Below are 14,259 nucleotides of genomic sequence, written 5' to 3' on the forward strand. Positions count from 1 at the left end.
TTAAAAGATGTACTGCTCAGAAACATTCTAAGACCAATAGGGCTCGCTTTAGTAAAAAGAGAAAAATAAATCCTAAAAATATTAACAGATTTTAACTTGGGTTCTAAGTTAAGACAACATAATATTAAACATCTCATAATATTCATCAGATTTTTATTAGAATTAAGGCCTCAGACAGGCAGAAACTCTATACAATATGTGAGCAGGTTGTGGGTACATCAGTACTCACAGGTTAAGTTTGTTTTGTCTTTTTTTGTCTTTTTTACCACCAGCAGAAGAGATAAAATTGCAGTGAATTTGTATCCTAATCCAACCTAATTCCCTTTCTTTACCAGTAAACTGTATTAATTGGTTTTCTGAAACTGAAATATTAGGACTACCAAGTGGAAAATAATTTGTTGTAAGCCTTCTAAACACTGTGAGTGTCTCTAGTGATTTTTCTTGCAGGAGGAAGAGCATCCACGAGACTGTCTGCACCCTGAATACAGCCAGTAAAATTACCCTGTCCTGGCCAACGTAAGAGGGGCAATCAGCAAGTGGTCATGATTATCAACAAGAAATAAACAATGAATAGATTAGAGCCTACAATACTAAGCAGTCTTACTGCAAATACACTGCACTTTGCCACTCTAAGATGGCACACATTAAACTTTCCATTGTGGATGAATTTACATCTACAGATTTAAAGGAAGAGTCTGGAGAAGCATAGCAGCTTCTGGGGCCTCTCCTCTTGGGCAACGCTTTCCATACACTTACATGTTAGGCATTCAAAAGAGAAGAAAGGAAGTGACAGGGTGTGAATAATCCTGGCGGAGATTTTCCTGTGGCCCCCAAATTTTGTAAATAACAAAATTGTTTGAAAACAGTAGCAGCAATCACCAGCCCCAATCAAAATCATTTCTGGCGGCGAATCATTTCAAAATATATCTGTTATTGATGAACAGTGCTCATTTGAAAAATTGTTTTTCAAATTTTTAATTAAAATAACATACAAATTTCTGTGCAGTAGGATAAAGAATAGTAGGTTTCATTTTATCAATGCCTATTATACATCAGGCACTGCACCAGAAACTTTGTAGGAGCTATCTTAATCCTTGTAAGAATTCTATAAGCAACTGCTATTTTGCCCATTTTATAAACAATGAAACTGATAACCCTACTATGTTAAATAGATTCCCCAATATCAAGCATCCAGCAAGCTATGAATATTTAAGCTTAGGATGCTTGAATTTCAAATCTTGGGATATTAAATTTCAATATTACTTATATCTCAGAGATTAAGAAGATAACACACACTTTTTTTGTTTTTGTTTTTGTTTTTTTGAGATGGAGTTTCACTCTTGTTATCCAGGTTGGAGTGCAATGGTGCAATCTTGGCTCACTGCAACCTCTGCCTCCCAGGTTCAAGTGATTCTCCTGCCTCAGCCTCCCAAGTAGTTGGGATTACAGGTGTGCGCCACCACATCTGGCTAATTGTGGTATTATTAGTAAAGACAAGGTTTCACCGTGTTGGCCAGGCTGATCTCAAACTCCTGACCTCAGGTGATCCATCTGCCTTGGCCTCCCCAAGTGCTGGGATTACAGGCGTGAGCCACCACACCCAGCAGATAACATGCTATTTTCAATGAAATATTTTTTCAAAGAACCTGTTAAAGATACTGTTGAGTCTGCCTACAAATGTGAAGAAAATATCTCTTCTTTTGCATCTTGAGGTTCCAATGTCCGTGCCCACACTTAGCTAGTACTTCTCAGTGCACTTACCTCCCTGAAGGTGAAACGAGATGGCTCAAGAGCTGTAGTTCAGGCCAGTTACCTTCACTATTCTATCATACAGATTTCTCCAGAGAACATTCCTTCTCCCACCCTGGAAAAAATAAGGAAGTTAAAACATAGCCTAAGTATTACAAGACAAATTTATAAAGTTTTATATGGTGCAAGATTTTTCAAACATTTATGAGTGTATTTCTTCTCATAATTTTTCCCTGTAAACATTATGGCCTAAGAATAGTTTCAAGAAACTTTTGAGAATCACAACTATATTTTTTATTTATTATCACAATACAGTGAGAATATGGCAACAACTGTTAACGAATTGAGCAACATCAGAGGCAGATACCATTTTACTCAGTTTGGAAATGAGTGTTTGAATGTTCACAGGTAGGTCTAGAGCTTGATATTCAGCTCCCAGACTGCATACATAGTAATGACATCTTGTTCCTAGGTTACATAGCAGTGACTAATTTCAGTGCAGCTGAGTCATTTCCTTTAGGATTGGAACAGATTACTTTCTCTTTGGTTAAGCACAGGTATATTAATGTGTTTGAATTTGGGAACAAGGTTTTATTAGATATAAAGGTGATAAAAGAGAGAGAGAGACAGAGAAAGAAAGAGAGATGCTTACAGTGTGAGAGGATGAGGAAACATGACTGATAAAGGAGCACAGATTTGTGTTTCAAACCCAGGGTTCATTCTGAATGGGATACATGCTCACTGAAATGGTAAATACATTATTTGCTAACACTTGAAATTATCAGTTTTCTCTTCTTTTTTTTTCCTTTTTTTTTGAGAAATTGAATTTGATTAAATCAAATGCACTTATAATGGGGTTCCATCATGTTGACACAAGAATTGTTAGGGTACATGGAGAGAAAAATATTTCTTGGATTATTCTCCCTGGTTACTAAAGACAAGAGTCAATGTCAGAGGAAATCCACTGTGACCAGGACCCCGCTGGATTAGTTTCTTAGGGATGCTGCAGCAGAGTACCACGAAAAGGAGCCTTGAAACAACAGACATTTATTCTCTCACAGCTCTGGAGCCTAAAAGTCCAAAATCAAGTTGCCAGCAGGGCCGTGCTCCCCTCTGAAGGCTTAGAGGAGATGATTCCTTGCCTCTCCCAGCTTCTAATGGTCCAGTCTTTCCTTGCCTTTGGCAGTCTACCTCCAGCCTTTGTCTCCTTCTTCCTGTGGCCTTCGTCCGTGTGCATATGTGTCTGTGCTCTCTCCCCTAAGGACACCGTGAGCCACTGGATTTAAGGCCCACCGTAAATCTGGGATTATTTCATCTGGAAATCCTTAACTAATTACATCTGTAAATACCTCACTTCCAAATAAAGTCACATTCTGAGGTTCTGAGTGAACATAAATTTTGGGGGACACTATTCAACCCCCTGCACACCCTCAGACATAAGCAGGAGATGCAGGCCCTTACTCTGTCTCCCACTCTTCAAACAGCTTCACAGATCACAAACACAAAAATATGGCCACACATGCCGGGGGCACAAACAAAAATGTGTATGTATTAAAGAACGCATGAGCACCTCTGTATCTCAGGGTCTGGCACGCAGCACCATCACAGCACAACCTGTGAGCCTAAACATCTCTTCTGTGACTCAAACAAATTAAGCCCCAAGGAAATGTTTTTCCTAATCTACTGCTCTATGTTCCTAGGACAGAAGGCATCTATCTACAAATGCCATGATTATGTGGGTTGGCAGAGAGTGGTTCTGATTGCAAAAAGAGTGTAAGTGGCAAAAACAGTTAAGAAAGAGAAGACAGAGTTTCCCTCAGGGGTAAGACCTGGGCGTGCAGCAAATTCAGGTTCTCTGGCACTGTAGTGGTAGTCGCCTGCCCAAGTTAGAGGCCAGCTGAGAAGTCTTCGTGCCTCAGATTTGCTGACCTACAGAATGCTTCAGTATCCTTATTTTTGTAGAATGTATAAAGAATGTCTTTCATGTTGGTTGGAATCTGGCATACCTAATTTAGGTATCTGGCCAAAAAGAATACATACTACAGCAGAAAAATATGAAGAATATGAAGCCCAGAAGCAAATAGACCAAACTCAAGCCCAGGAGTTACGCAGATCTCAAGGTAGAGATTTTGAAACTATGGCTAAATTACATACTCCAGTAACGGTGGATGAAGTTGTTCATTGTTTGTCACCACAAAAAGGACAGATTTTTTCTAGATATGACATTTGGTTTGGGAGGGCACACAAAAGCCATTCTACAGAAGGAGTCAGATATTGTTCTGTATGCCTTGGACACAAACCCGACAGCTTATGCATTAGCTGAACATCTTTCAGAGTTGTATCCTAAACAAATCCGAGCTATGCTGGGCCAGTTCAGCCAGGCAGAAGCCTTGTTAATGAAAGCTGGAGTGCAGCCAGGGACTTTTGATGGAGTTCTTATGGATCTTGGGTGTTCCTCCATGCAACTCGATACTCCTGAAAGATTTTTCCCTTTGGAAAGACGGCCCCTTGGACATGAGGATGGATGGTAGCAGATACCCTGACATGCCCACTGCTGCTGATGTTGTGAATGCTTTAGATCAACAGGCACTTGCATCTATCCTGAGAACATACGGGGAGGAGAAGCATGCCAAGAAAATCGCTTCAGCAATTGTTCAGGCACGCAGCATCTGCCTCAGCAGCTTGCCAACATCGTCGCAGGTGCATTTCCTCTCTCTGCTATTTATGCACGAAAAGACTTGCTATAGCGACCTACCCATATTGCCACCAAGACTTTCCAGGCTCTTCGCATATTTGTGAACAATGAGCTCAATGAACTCTACACAGGACTGAAGACAGCTCAGAAGTTTCTGAGACCTGGTGGTCACCTTGTTACCCTCTCCTTCCATTCACTACAGGACTGCATCGTCAAAAGAACTCGCTTGAAATAGCATGACAGAAAGGTTTAACCTAAGTGTTAGACAGCAAGTGATGAAAACATTGCAATTGAGTTCAGACCACGAAAACACAGAAGAAGGCTCTATAAGAAGAGCTCCTTTAATGTGGGAATTGATATACAAGAAGGTCCTTAGTCCATAAGATCAGGATGTACAAGATAACCCCAGAGGGCGCTCAGCCAAGCTTAGAGCCACTATCAAATTATAAGTTACCATCATCTTATTCTTCAAATTTTTCCCGCAATTTCTCTAGTCTTTACTCACGGTATGTTCCTGAATGTCTTGATATAGGTTTAAGTGTGGGACAGTCTAAAAATTGATAACATTTAGCATTTTTTTTCCTCAAAAAGAAACTGTGGAAAATATTAGCATGACAGAGAAAGTTCCACTCAGGGAGCAGCAGCATCTCAAGACCGGAAAAATGTATTAATTTTGCATCACATTGGACTCTTGAAATGCAATCCTTCCTCTGGCCAGGAAATTTTTTTTAATAATACTATGTTGTGTTTATCTAAATACGTAAACTCAAGCTGTCAAAGAGAAAGATATTATAATCATATCTGCATGTCCTACATTTTGAATTTAGATGTTCTAATTTGCGCTGGGTGTGGTGGCTCACGTCTGTATTCCCAGCACTTTGGGAGGACGAGGCAGGTGGATCACGAGGTCAGGAGATCAAGACCATCCTGGCTAACACGGTGAAACCCTGTCTCTACTAAAAAATACAAAAAGTTAGCCGGGCGTGGTGGTGGGCGCCTGTAGTCCCAGCTACTCGGGAGGCTGAGGCAGAATGGCGTGAACCTGGGAGGTGGAGGTTGCAGTGAGCCGAGATCACGCCACTGCACTCCAGCCTGGGCGACAGAGCAAGACTCTGTCTCAAAAAAAAAAAAAAAGATGTTCTAATTTGCAGTCTTTCTCTGGCTCAAGTAATAATGATTATGGAATGAATTTTAATGTCCCTACTTGTGAATAATTCCTATAGCTTTCTCAAATGTAGGCTTTTTGCCAATTTTATATTTTAAAATATTTGTTTAAATATGTGTTATACTGATAAAATTTCATTTTTCAAATTATTGTCTATTATTTTTAACGGATTTTTCAGTATGATATGGCCATTTTGTTCATGTATCTCAAAGTAAAAATGTAAAATCCTTACAGAGAATTGTTTCACAAAACTCATATTTCATGTCAATTGTATCTAATAATAGATCACAATGCCTTTAGTAAGTAATAAAGTCTCTTATTAGAATGTTGTATTTTTAATTGAGCTAATCAAAATAATTCAGCCAAATCTATTTGAAATAGAAAGCTATCTATTTAATATAGTAAAATCAACACTCCCTTAATGTTGTTACAAAGATATGGTAACTGTAATAAGGGTAAAAGTTTATTCAGGAAAAGAGTGCTTGGTAGAAGATTCTTTAACAAATTGATGAGATTGATTCATAATTCACATGTCAACTTTTTATATGTAATATGTACTTCTAATTTATTCAGTTATTCAGTGAGCACTGAACTTGTCATTAGAAAAGCAAAGGTAAGTACAATATACATGGCCCACAATACATGTCCTGTAGAGGTTAGTAGAGGAAAATTATGTTAGTTATAATCACAAAAATCAATACAAAATGGACACAGTGGTAAATACTACAAATAGGTCATGCATGGTACTGTAAGAGCATCTAGTAAGGATTTTATCTGTTGTCAGAAACCAGGTATGAGAACATCATACTTGAATTGTGACCTGAAGGATGAGTTGGAGATAATTAGTCAAATGGCACATGGGGTATGGAAGGAGGCATGTTGATGAATGATACATATAAATAAATACCCTCTTAAATAGTTAACCTTGAAATCATATTTATATGCTATTAATGTGCTTAGTAACCTTTTTTCAAATACAGAAAAAAGATTCTCCATTATGGTTACAAATTTTAAGTTGGTGAATCCAAGTGAATGAAATATCAGCATAACTCTATGGGCAAAATAGATAAGAATTAAATACATGAATTTACCTCAGACTTATTTTATCTACCTCTGTAATATTTAACTTTAGTACCCAGGCTTGTTTACTACTTCTGCTTTACAGGCTTTATTTATATCTGAACAATCCTACAGGGAAATGAGGATTAGAAAAAAAATCTGGAGAACAATATGCTTGAAATAGAAACAAGAGAATGCACCTAAGTTAATTCCCTGAATCCTACTTTAACAATGTATGAATTTCTCTTTGCATGTAACTCATATTTGTGAATGAGACATATTCCCAAAAAATTATTATCCCTGTATGTGGTTAGAAAATAAAAGATCACATTTGTATATTCAACAATCATTCACCTATTTCACAAGTCCTTTTTTCGTCCTTTATAGTATGGGAATTATTTTTTACGTTAAACAGAAACTGAATGTACTGGGTTGAACAGTGTCCCCCGAAAATTAATGTACTTCCTAGAGCCTCAGAATGAGACTTTATTTGGAAATACTGTGATTGTGGTTGTAAGTAAGCTAAGATGACGTCATACTGGAACAGAGCAGGCCCTTAATCCAACATGACTGGTGTTCCTTATAAGAGAAGACAGGCCAGGCATGGTGGCTCACGCCTGTAATCCCAACACTTTGGGAGGCCAAGCCGGGTGAATCACTTGAGGCCCAGGAGTTCAAGACCAGCCTGGCCAACATGGCGAAAATTCGTCTCTACTAAAAATACAGAAATTAGCCAGGTGTGGTGGTGAGTGCCTGTAATCTCAGCTACCAGGAGGCTGAGGCACAAGAATCACTCGAACCCAGGAGGTAGAGGTTGCAATGAGCCGAGATAGCACCCTGCACTCCAGTCTGAGCAACCTGAGTTTGAGACAGAACGAGACTCTGACAAAAAAAAAAAAAAAAAAAAAAAAAGAGAGAGAGGGAAGATAGAGACACAACGGAGAATGCCACATGGAGCTGGAGGCAGAGATTGGAGTGATACATCGTGGCAACCATCAGAAGATAGGAAAAAAAGCATGGAATAGTTTCTCCCTCAGAGTTCCAGTAGTTGCTACCCTGCTAACATGATTTTGCACTTCTGGCCTCCAGAACAGTGAGAGAATATATTTCTGCTGTTTTAAGGTACCCAGTTTGTGGTAATTTGTTATAGCAATCCTAGGAAATTAATACTCTGACAGAAAAAAAATCTTGGATAATATGCATCAGAAAAATCCTTCAATAAACACAAAATTGGTTTCAAAATTTTTTCATGTAAAGATAGATTAACTTTTCTGTAATTAGTCGTGTTTTATAGTCATTCTTGCCTGTTTCTTAGTCTTTGTTGTAGGATGCATAATAAAATACCTGAATGAGTTTTAAATGGTTAACTTTGGAGAATGGTTTTGAAAAGTTCACGCAGTATACAGAAATAAAAGCTGATGTTACAATGAAATTGCATCACATTTCCAATAAAATATTTCTGAATCTCAAAAAAAAAAAGAGAAGACAAATGCATTTGTCAATTATTTCCTCTCAAATAGATTGTTACGTAATAAAATGTCACTCTCCAGTAGTGCTGAGGCTCCATTTAGTTGCTATTCTTCGCAGTATTCTTTTTTTTTTTTTTTTTTTTTGAGATGGAGTTTCACTCTGTCACCCAGGCTGGGGTACAGTGCGGTGGTACAATCTGGGCTCACTGCAGCCTCTGCCTCCTGGGTTCAAGCAATTCTCCTGCCTCAACCTCCTGAGTAGCTAGGATTACAGGCGTGCACTACCACCCCCGGCTAATTTTTGTATTTTTAGTAGAGACGAGGTTTCACCATGTTGGTCAGGCTGGTCCCAAACTCCTGACTTCCAGTGATCCACCCTCCTCGGCCTCCCAAAGTACTGGAATTACAGGCGTGAGCCACTGCGTCCAGACTCTTCATGGTATTCTAATTTGTGGATTTGGTTTGTGATCCAAAATGTGTGTGAATTAGCATGGTATTCACACAGTTTTACTTGCCAGCTGGGGAACATTTGCAATATTAAACTTTTAATATTTCTCTTAAGCTTGAATATATATGTACATCTATCTATGTCTAAATCACACACATATTAAGTGTGATACTCTTTATTTGGGCAACTAGGTAAACACTGACTACAAAAATTGGGAGTAGTTAAATATTTTAAAAATATTTAATTAGTTAATTAAATTTTTAAGTGTTAGCTTTAAATAATTGAGATTTACAGTTTTTATTTTTACTCATCGTAAGTTGTAGTCTATATTTTAATTTTAACAGATGATATTGCATATTTTAGAAAAAACTTTATAAAATAATTTTAATATTTTACATTCCAGTTAGTTTATACTTCTGATGGTAATATATTCAAATTGCATACACACTGAAAGTAGTTACATTTTATTTAATTTATACTATGTTGAAGGTATATTCAAATAGTGTATACTTTAAAATTAAGTAGAACAAAAATCAGAAAAAAATCTTGAGTATAGTTATATAATTAGTGGTTGTGACTAAATGAAGACAAAGTAAAGTTGATGAAATTAATATATGATATATTGTGTATATTTTTGTTTCACTACTCCAAATTTTGCCAACTCATCAGTGAAACACTCATATGTGCACAATAATAATTAAATTCATTTCCCTGATATTTTGCTTATTTTCAATCATTAAAACAATTACTGAAAATATTTTTAAACTATTATTATTACAAAACTATTGCAACACAAAAGGATAAAACATGTGTATAATAATTTGTTAGCTTGATTTATAATTGTTAAATACTTAAATGACTAAGAAGCACTACTTCATTAAGGAACAATCTATCTTATGCAAAATGAAAGAATAACTTGATAAATTTTAATTAGTATTTTATTTCTCTTAAGTGGCCTCCATTTATTCTCTTTTCCTGGACCATGCAAATTTTAGCAGTAGTCAGGGCCTGAACCTGTTCTCAGAAGATAGGCGGCAAGTGATTGGTACATAGACAGCTACTTTTCAGGTGTCCCTATTTAGTTTACTAGGGCTGCCATAACAAAGTAGCACAGACTGCTGGCTTACACTACAGAAACTTATCATCTCACAATTCTGGAGGCTGGAAGTCTGAGATCAAGATGTCAGCGGATTGGTTCCCTCCGATGGCTGTGAGGGAAGGATCTGTTCCAGGCCTCTCTTCTGAGCTTGTAGATGGCCATCTTTTCTCTGTCTTCATATCTTGTTCCCTCAGCATGTGTCTGTGTCTAAATTTCCTCTTCTTACTGGATTAAGGTCAATCATATCCTTTAGGGCCCACCCTAATTACCTAATTTTAACTTAATTATCTTTTAAAGACCCTGTGTCTAAATACATTCTGAGGTCATGGGAATTTTAAAAAATCATATGCATTTTTAAAATTCAGCCCATAATACCCATACACAGACATGAACATGTTTGCACTTTGGTTTCTTTCTATTGGATTGAACTTTATTGTCCATAAATGCTTGGATATTTTTTGCAAGACAATTGACATATGTCACCTGGATTTTAGCCACAAAGGACAAAGGCTTTGTAAGTAGGATCATTTTTCTGGATTTAATTTTGACTCATTACCTTAAAATCATTAACAAAATTTTATATAATAGCTCAGCTAATAGATATAATGTGGCATTCTCCCAAAAATCTAGTTTTGCTGTGTTTGACAGAGGAAGTAGTCCTCTTCAACTTTATTAAGATTTAGCAATGCTTCATTTTTTTTGTCTTATGCAATTATTCTTCAAGGTAATAAACATGAGTCATTCTTTTATGATTGTTAATCTATTTTTATGTATCTGCATAATATGTACTTCATGGACTTTAATAAAATCTGAAGTGAGGTCCCCTTGAGGCCATTTCCAGGCTGGTTTTGCTGCAAACTGCAGTGAGTGGAAATTCAGTTAGTTCAGCATACAGTGTGTTTCCCTTTAAAATAGATGGGCTAATTGGAAGCATGTCTGTGCTGGCCTGGTATTACGGTTTGGCCTCAAATACTGGTTGTTAAAACAAACTACACACCATCCAAGACCTAACTGCCAATAATTCCATGGTGTAACATAACTTAGCTGAACATGCTTTTAGTTTGGAAAAGGTAAATAGGAAACAAGGTAGCAAGAATAAGCATGTCTGCAAGTATGCCATCTAACTCTACTTCTGGAAAGAATCCAGGAGATTACAGAAGGACTAAACTAAATCAGATAATTCTGTCAGTTTTCTGTTATGAAGAAATGTTCTATCTGAAATAATCAGTAAATACTTGAAATATTTATGGGTTCTACCTAGGATGTAAATATGAGATATTAAACTGACTGTCTGGTAGCATGGAAATTTTGTCTACACACAATGGAATTCCAAATATTTTTTTTTTTCTGTAAGGGCATTTCCTAGGGTCTTTCTCTTCCATACCTCTGCCAAATGTATAATTGCTCTTAAAATCATTGTTTCTTCCACATCACCACATTTTATTATTGCATATGTCTATCCTTCCTATTTATTGCAAATCTCTATAGGCCAGAAATGCTTTTTCTATTTTTTTTAATTCACAATCATATTGTGTTACACAGTTTAAAAATAGAATAAGAATAGAATTAAATGAATTTAAAATTTTACAATCAGAGAATGAAAAGGGTCTTCAAAAGTCACTGCCGAATTTCACATTTTCGGGAAACTAGATGTCTACTTTAGTGACAAACCCCATGCAAACCCACAAACATGTCAGAGAAGAGCTATGAGCCTTAACATAATTTTTTAATGCATAAGCCAGTTCCTAGTGCCATGCTTTGTATCAATGATTACATTCACTGCCAGCCACACTGTGACGATATGTACTTGAAAGTGGAGAGCTGGTTGCTGGATGTCAGTTCTCTGTCATTTGGTGCCCACATCACACAGAAAACCCAGCGTCGGCATAGTCCTTTGCATCAGTGACAGATGTCAGTAATATAATGTTGATAAGCAGTTGCATTTGGAAATTAATATAGTTAAGTGTTCTTCTCACGTGACTTACCTTCCTTAACAACTACTGAATATTACTACATGCTGATTGAGACATATATTCAAATTCAGGGTAAAATTTTGTTTGTGTGTGTCAATTTTCTATTGACACTTGTGATTTCAGGAAATACTTTCATGCCTCCTTAACGCAAACACTACTCTTCATCTTATCTCCAAAGTTCCAGAAATGGTCTGGCACATAATAGGTGGTCTTATTTATTTACTTAGTTAATTATTTAAATTTGGCCATTCTTTGAAAAACAACGATGTTCTTGATGACACCTCATCAAGGCTAGTTTATTTTCTTACTGTGAGGGCTTTATATTCCAATTTCCCAGTTTTGTAAGTGATTCTTCTTTATTTATTTACATCCAACTGAAATCCCTTTTGCTTTAATATAAGCCATGTTTTTCTCATACTCCGGAACAAAGAAAATATTAATTAAGCATCCTTTATTTATGCATAATACTTTTTGCCCATCAATTCTTACTTCTAAAGTTCGACCTTCCCTCCCTAACTCTGCTGTCTGCTTTTGCCAAAATAGAGCTTCATTTGCAATTGTGTTTGCAAGCCTGTGTTTGTGTGTATGTGTGTGTATACTGTGTGGTAAGGGTGGCTGTGCTAAATGGAGATGGCAAATTGATTATTATCCTAACTCTTCTCAAGAAACTCATGAGTTATGCATGACCATTCGATGGCTAATGCGGGCATAGGACATTCTTAGGAACAGAGAAGCAGATGCTGGCAAATTTCAATGCCCTGTAGTAAACTACATTTGAAAACAGTAGCTAAAATATATATTTTAAAATACAGGTATAAAACAAAAATAGGGGCATAAGACAAAAATGAATTTATACAACCGTAAACCAAATAGATATGTGTAACCTATTTTTTGTGGTTAGTATAACTGGATGCTGGAAAAGTATACCAGGAATCACGGCGGGGATGAGGGAAACTGGAAATTTCTAACTGAGAGGACCTAGGTTTGTTTGATGCCAAGATATGCTTTCCCACTACACTTCCTCTTAATTATCATATTCTTAAATCTTTTAAAATATGCCACCTTCCATTAGAAATGCTGTTTATTATCTACAAAGGATAAAATACCTTTAAAATTCTCTGCTACTCACTAATTTTGGGAGCCTGGTTAGAATGTCCAAACCTCAGTTATCTCATATCTTAAAGGAATGTATTATACCTTCTAGGACTGCTTTAAAGATTAATTGAGATAATGTCTATAAACACCTGGCAAATAATACAAGTTCAGTAAATATAGGTTGATATTTTCTTGGCACATTACTTTTGGCATTGTAAACCCTGCCCCTCCCCCAAATATTGGTGGAACGTATGCGTGCATAACAATAAACTGGAGTAGACTTTTTAAAAGAATAAATACTTCAAAAACAAGCTTTTACATAGAAGCCATTTTGAAAGAGCTCCCAATAGTCAAATATACAACAATTTGAGCAATAAAATAAAAATGTGGTGTTAGATTATAACCCAAAATATAAAATAAATATAAATGAGTCTATCCTGATATAAATTAGTAAAATAAAAAAGGAAGGGACAAATGTCTTTTATGAAAGGATTCCGATTAATATATGTAGATACTCCCTATGCCGGTTTAATCATCTCTCCTGTCTTGAGTCTGGGCTGCATTTAGGACTTAGTGACCCTCTTACAAAGCATACAGTGGGGAAAGGAGAAAAACTTTACAGTGAAAAGACCTGAAAAACACTACATGAAACAAGCAATCAAGGTTAACGTCGCCAGTGGTGGTAGGTCACAGTACTTCATAAAACTCCATGACCCCAATCTGACCATGAGAAAAACATGAGACAAACCCAAATTGGGGGGCATTCTTCTAAATATCTGACCAGTATTCTTCAAAACTACCAAGATCAGGAAAATAAAGAAAGTCTCAGACACTGTCACAGACCCAAGGTGACTGAGAAGATGTGAGGACTAAATGCAAGGTGAAATCCTGGGTTGGATCCCAGAACACAAAAAAGACATTAATGGAAAAACTGGTGAAATCCAAATAAAGTCAGTAGCATATTTAGTAGTAATGTACCCATTTAGTAGTAATGCACCCAAAAAATTAAATAAATGAGGAATTATGCACAATTCTATAAGGTGTTAACATTAGGAGAAACTGGGTAAAATGTATTAAAACTATGTACTACTTTTGCAACATTTTCTAAATCTAAAATTATCCCAAAGCAAAAACTGTATCTTAGAAAAAAAAAACGAAAATCTTTATATGTAGCATCATGCATTCTTCATTAGCTAATTTCAAACATGAAGAAAATCCACCCAAGAAACTGAAATTCTGCCTCTTCTGTTCATCTGTAATATTATAATACAGTGTTTAGTGAAGCTGTGAGGCTTAATCAACTCGAAACGCAACATCACAAAGCTCTTTGAAATCCCAAGATGAAAGAAAATTATATAACTATGTAAATAAAGTCTTAGTTTGACCATTCAAAATGTTTCTCGGTACATACCTAAATAAAGAAATGAATCTGTGAGCTGTTTTCTCTAAACAAATACATTCTGTGTGTAATGATGAGTGCACAGTGCCAAAATACCTTATGGGAAGT

General features: G+C 36.5%; 1 long non-coding RNA gene and 1 pseudogene across 1 annotated transcript in view; one reads left to right on the forward strand and one right to left on the reverse strand.

The window, feature by feature from the left end:
* Positions 1–1,063: 1,063 nt before the first annotated feature.
* Positions 1,064–14,259, reverse strand: part of LOC117975404 (uncharacterized) — a 143,876-nt gene continuing 130,680 nt past the window's right edge. The window contains exon 3 of the long non-coding RNA XR_010108819.1: positions 1,064–1,864. This is a non-coding gene — a long non-coding RNA (uncharacterized LOC117975404). The remainder of the gene's footprint in view (positions 1,865–14,259) is intronic.
* Positions 3,686–4,893, forward strand: LOC100969097 (12S rRNA N4-methylcytidine (m4C) methyltransferase-like; annotated as a pseudogene).

The sequence above is a fragment of the Pan paniscus genome, chromosome 10 (assembly GCF_029289425.2).
Source record: "Pan paniscus chromosome 10, NHGRI_mPanPan1-v2.0_pri, whole genome shotgun sequence".
NCBI classification, from domain to species: Eukaryota; Metazoa; Chordata; class Mammalia; order Primates; family Hominidae; genus Pan; species Pan paniscus.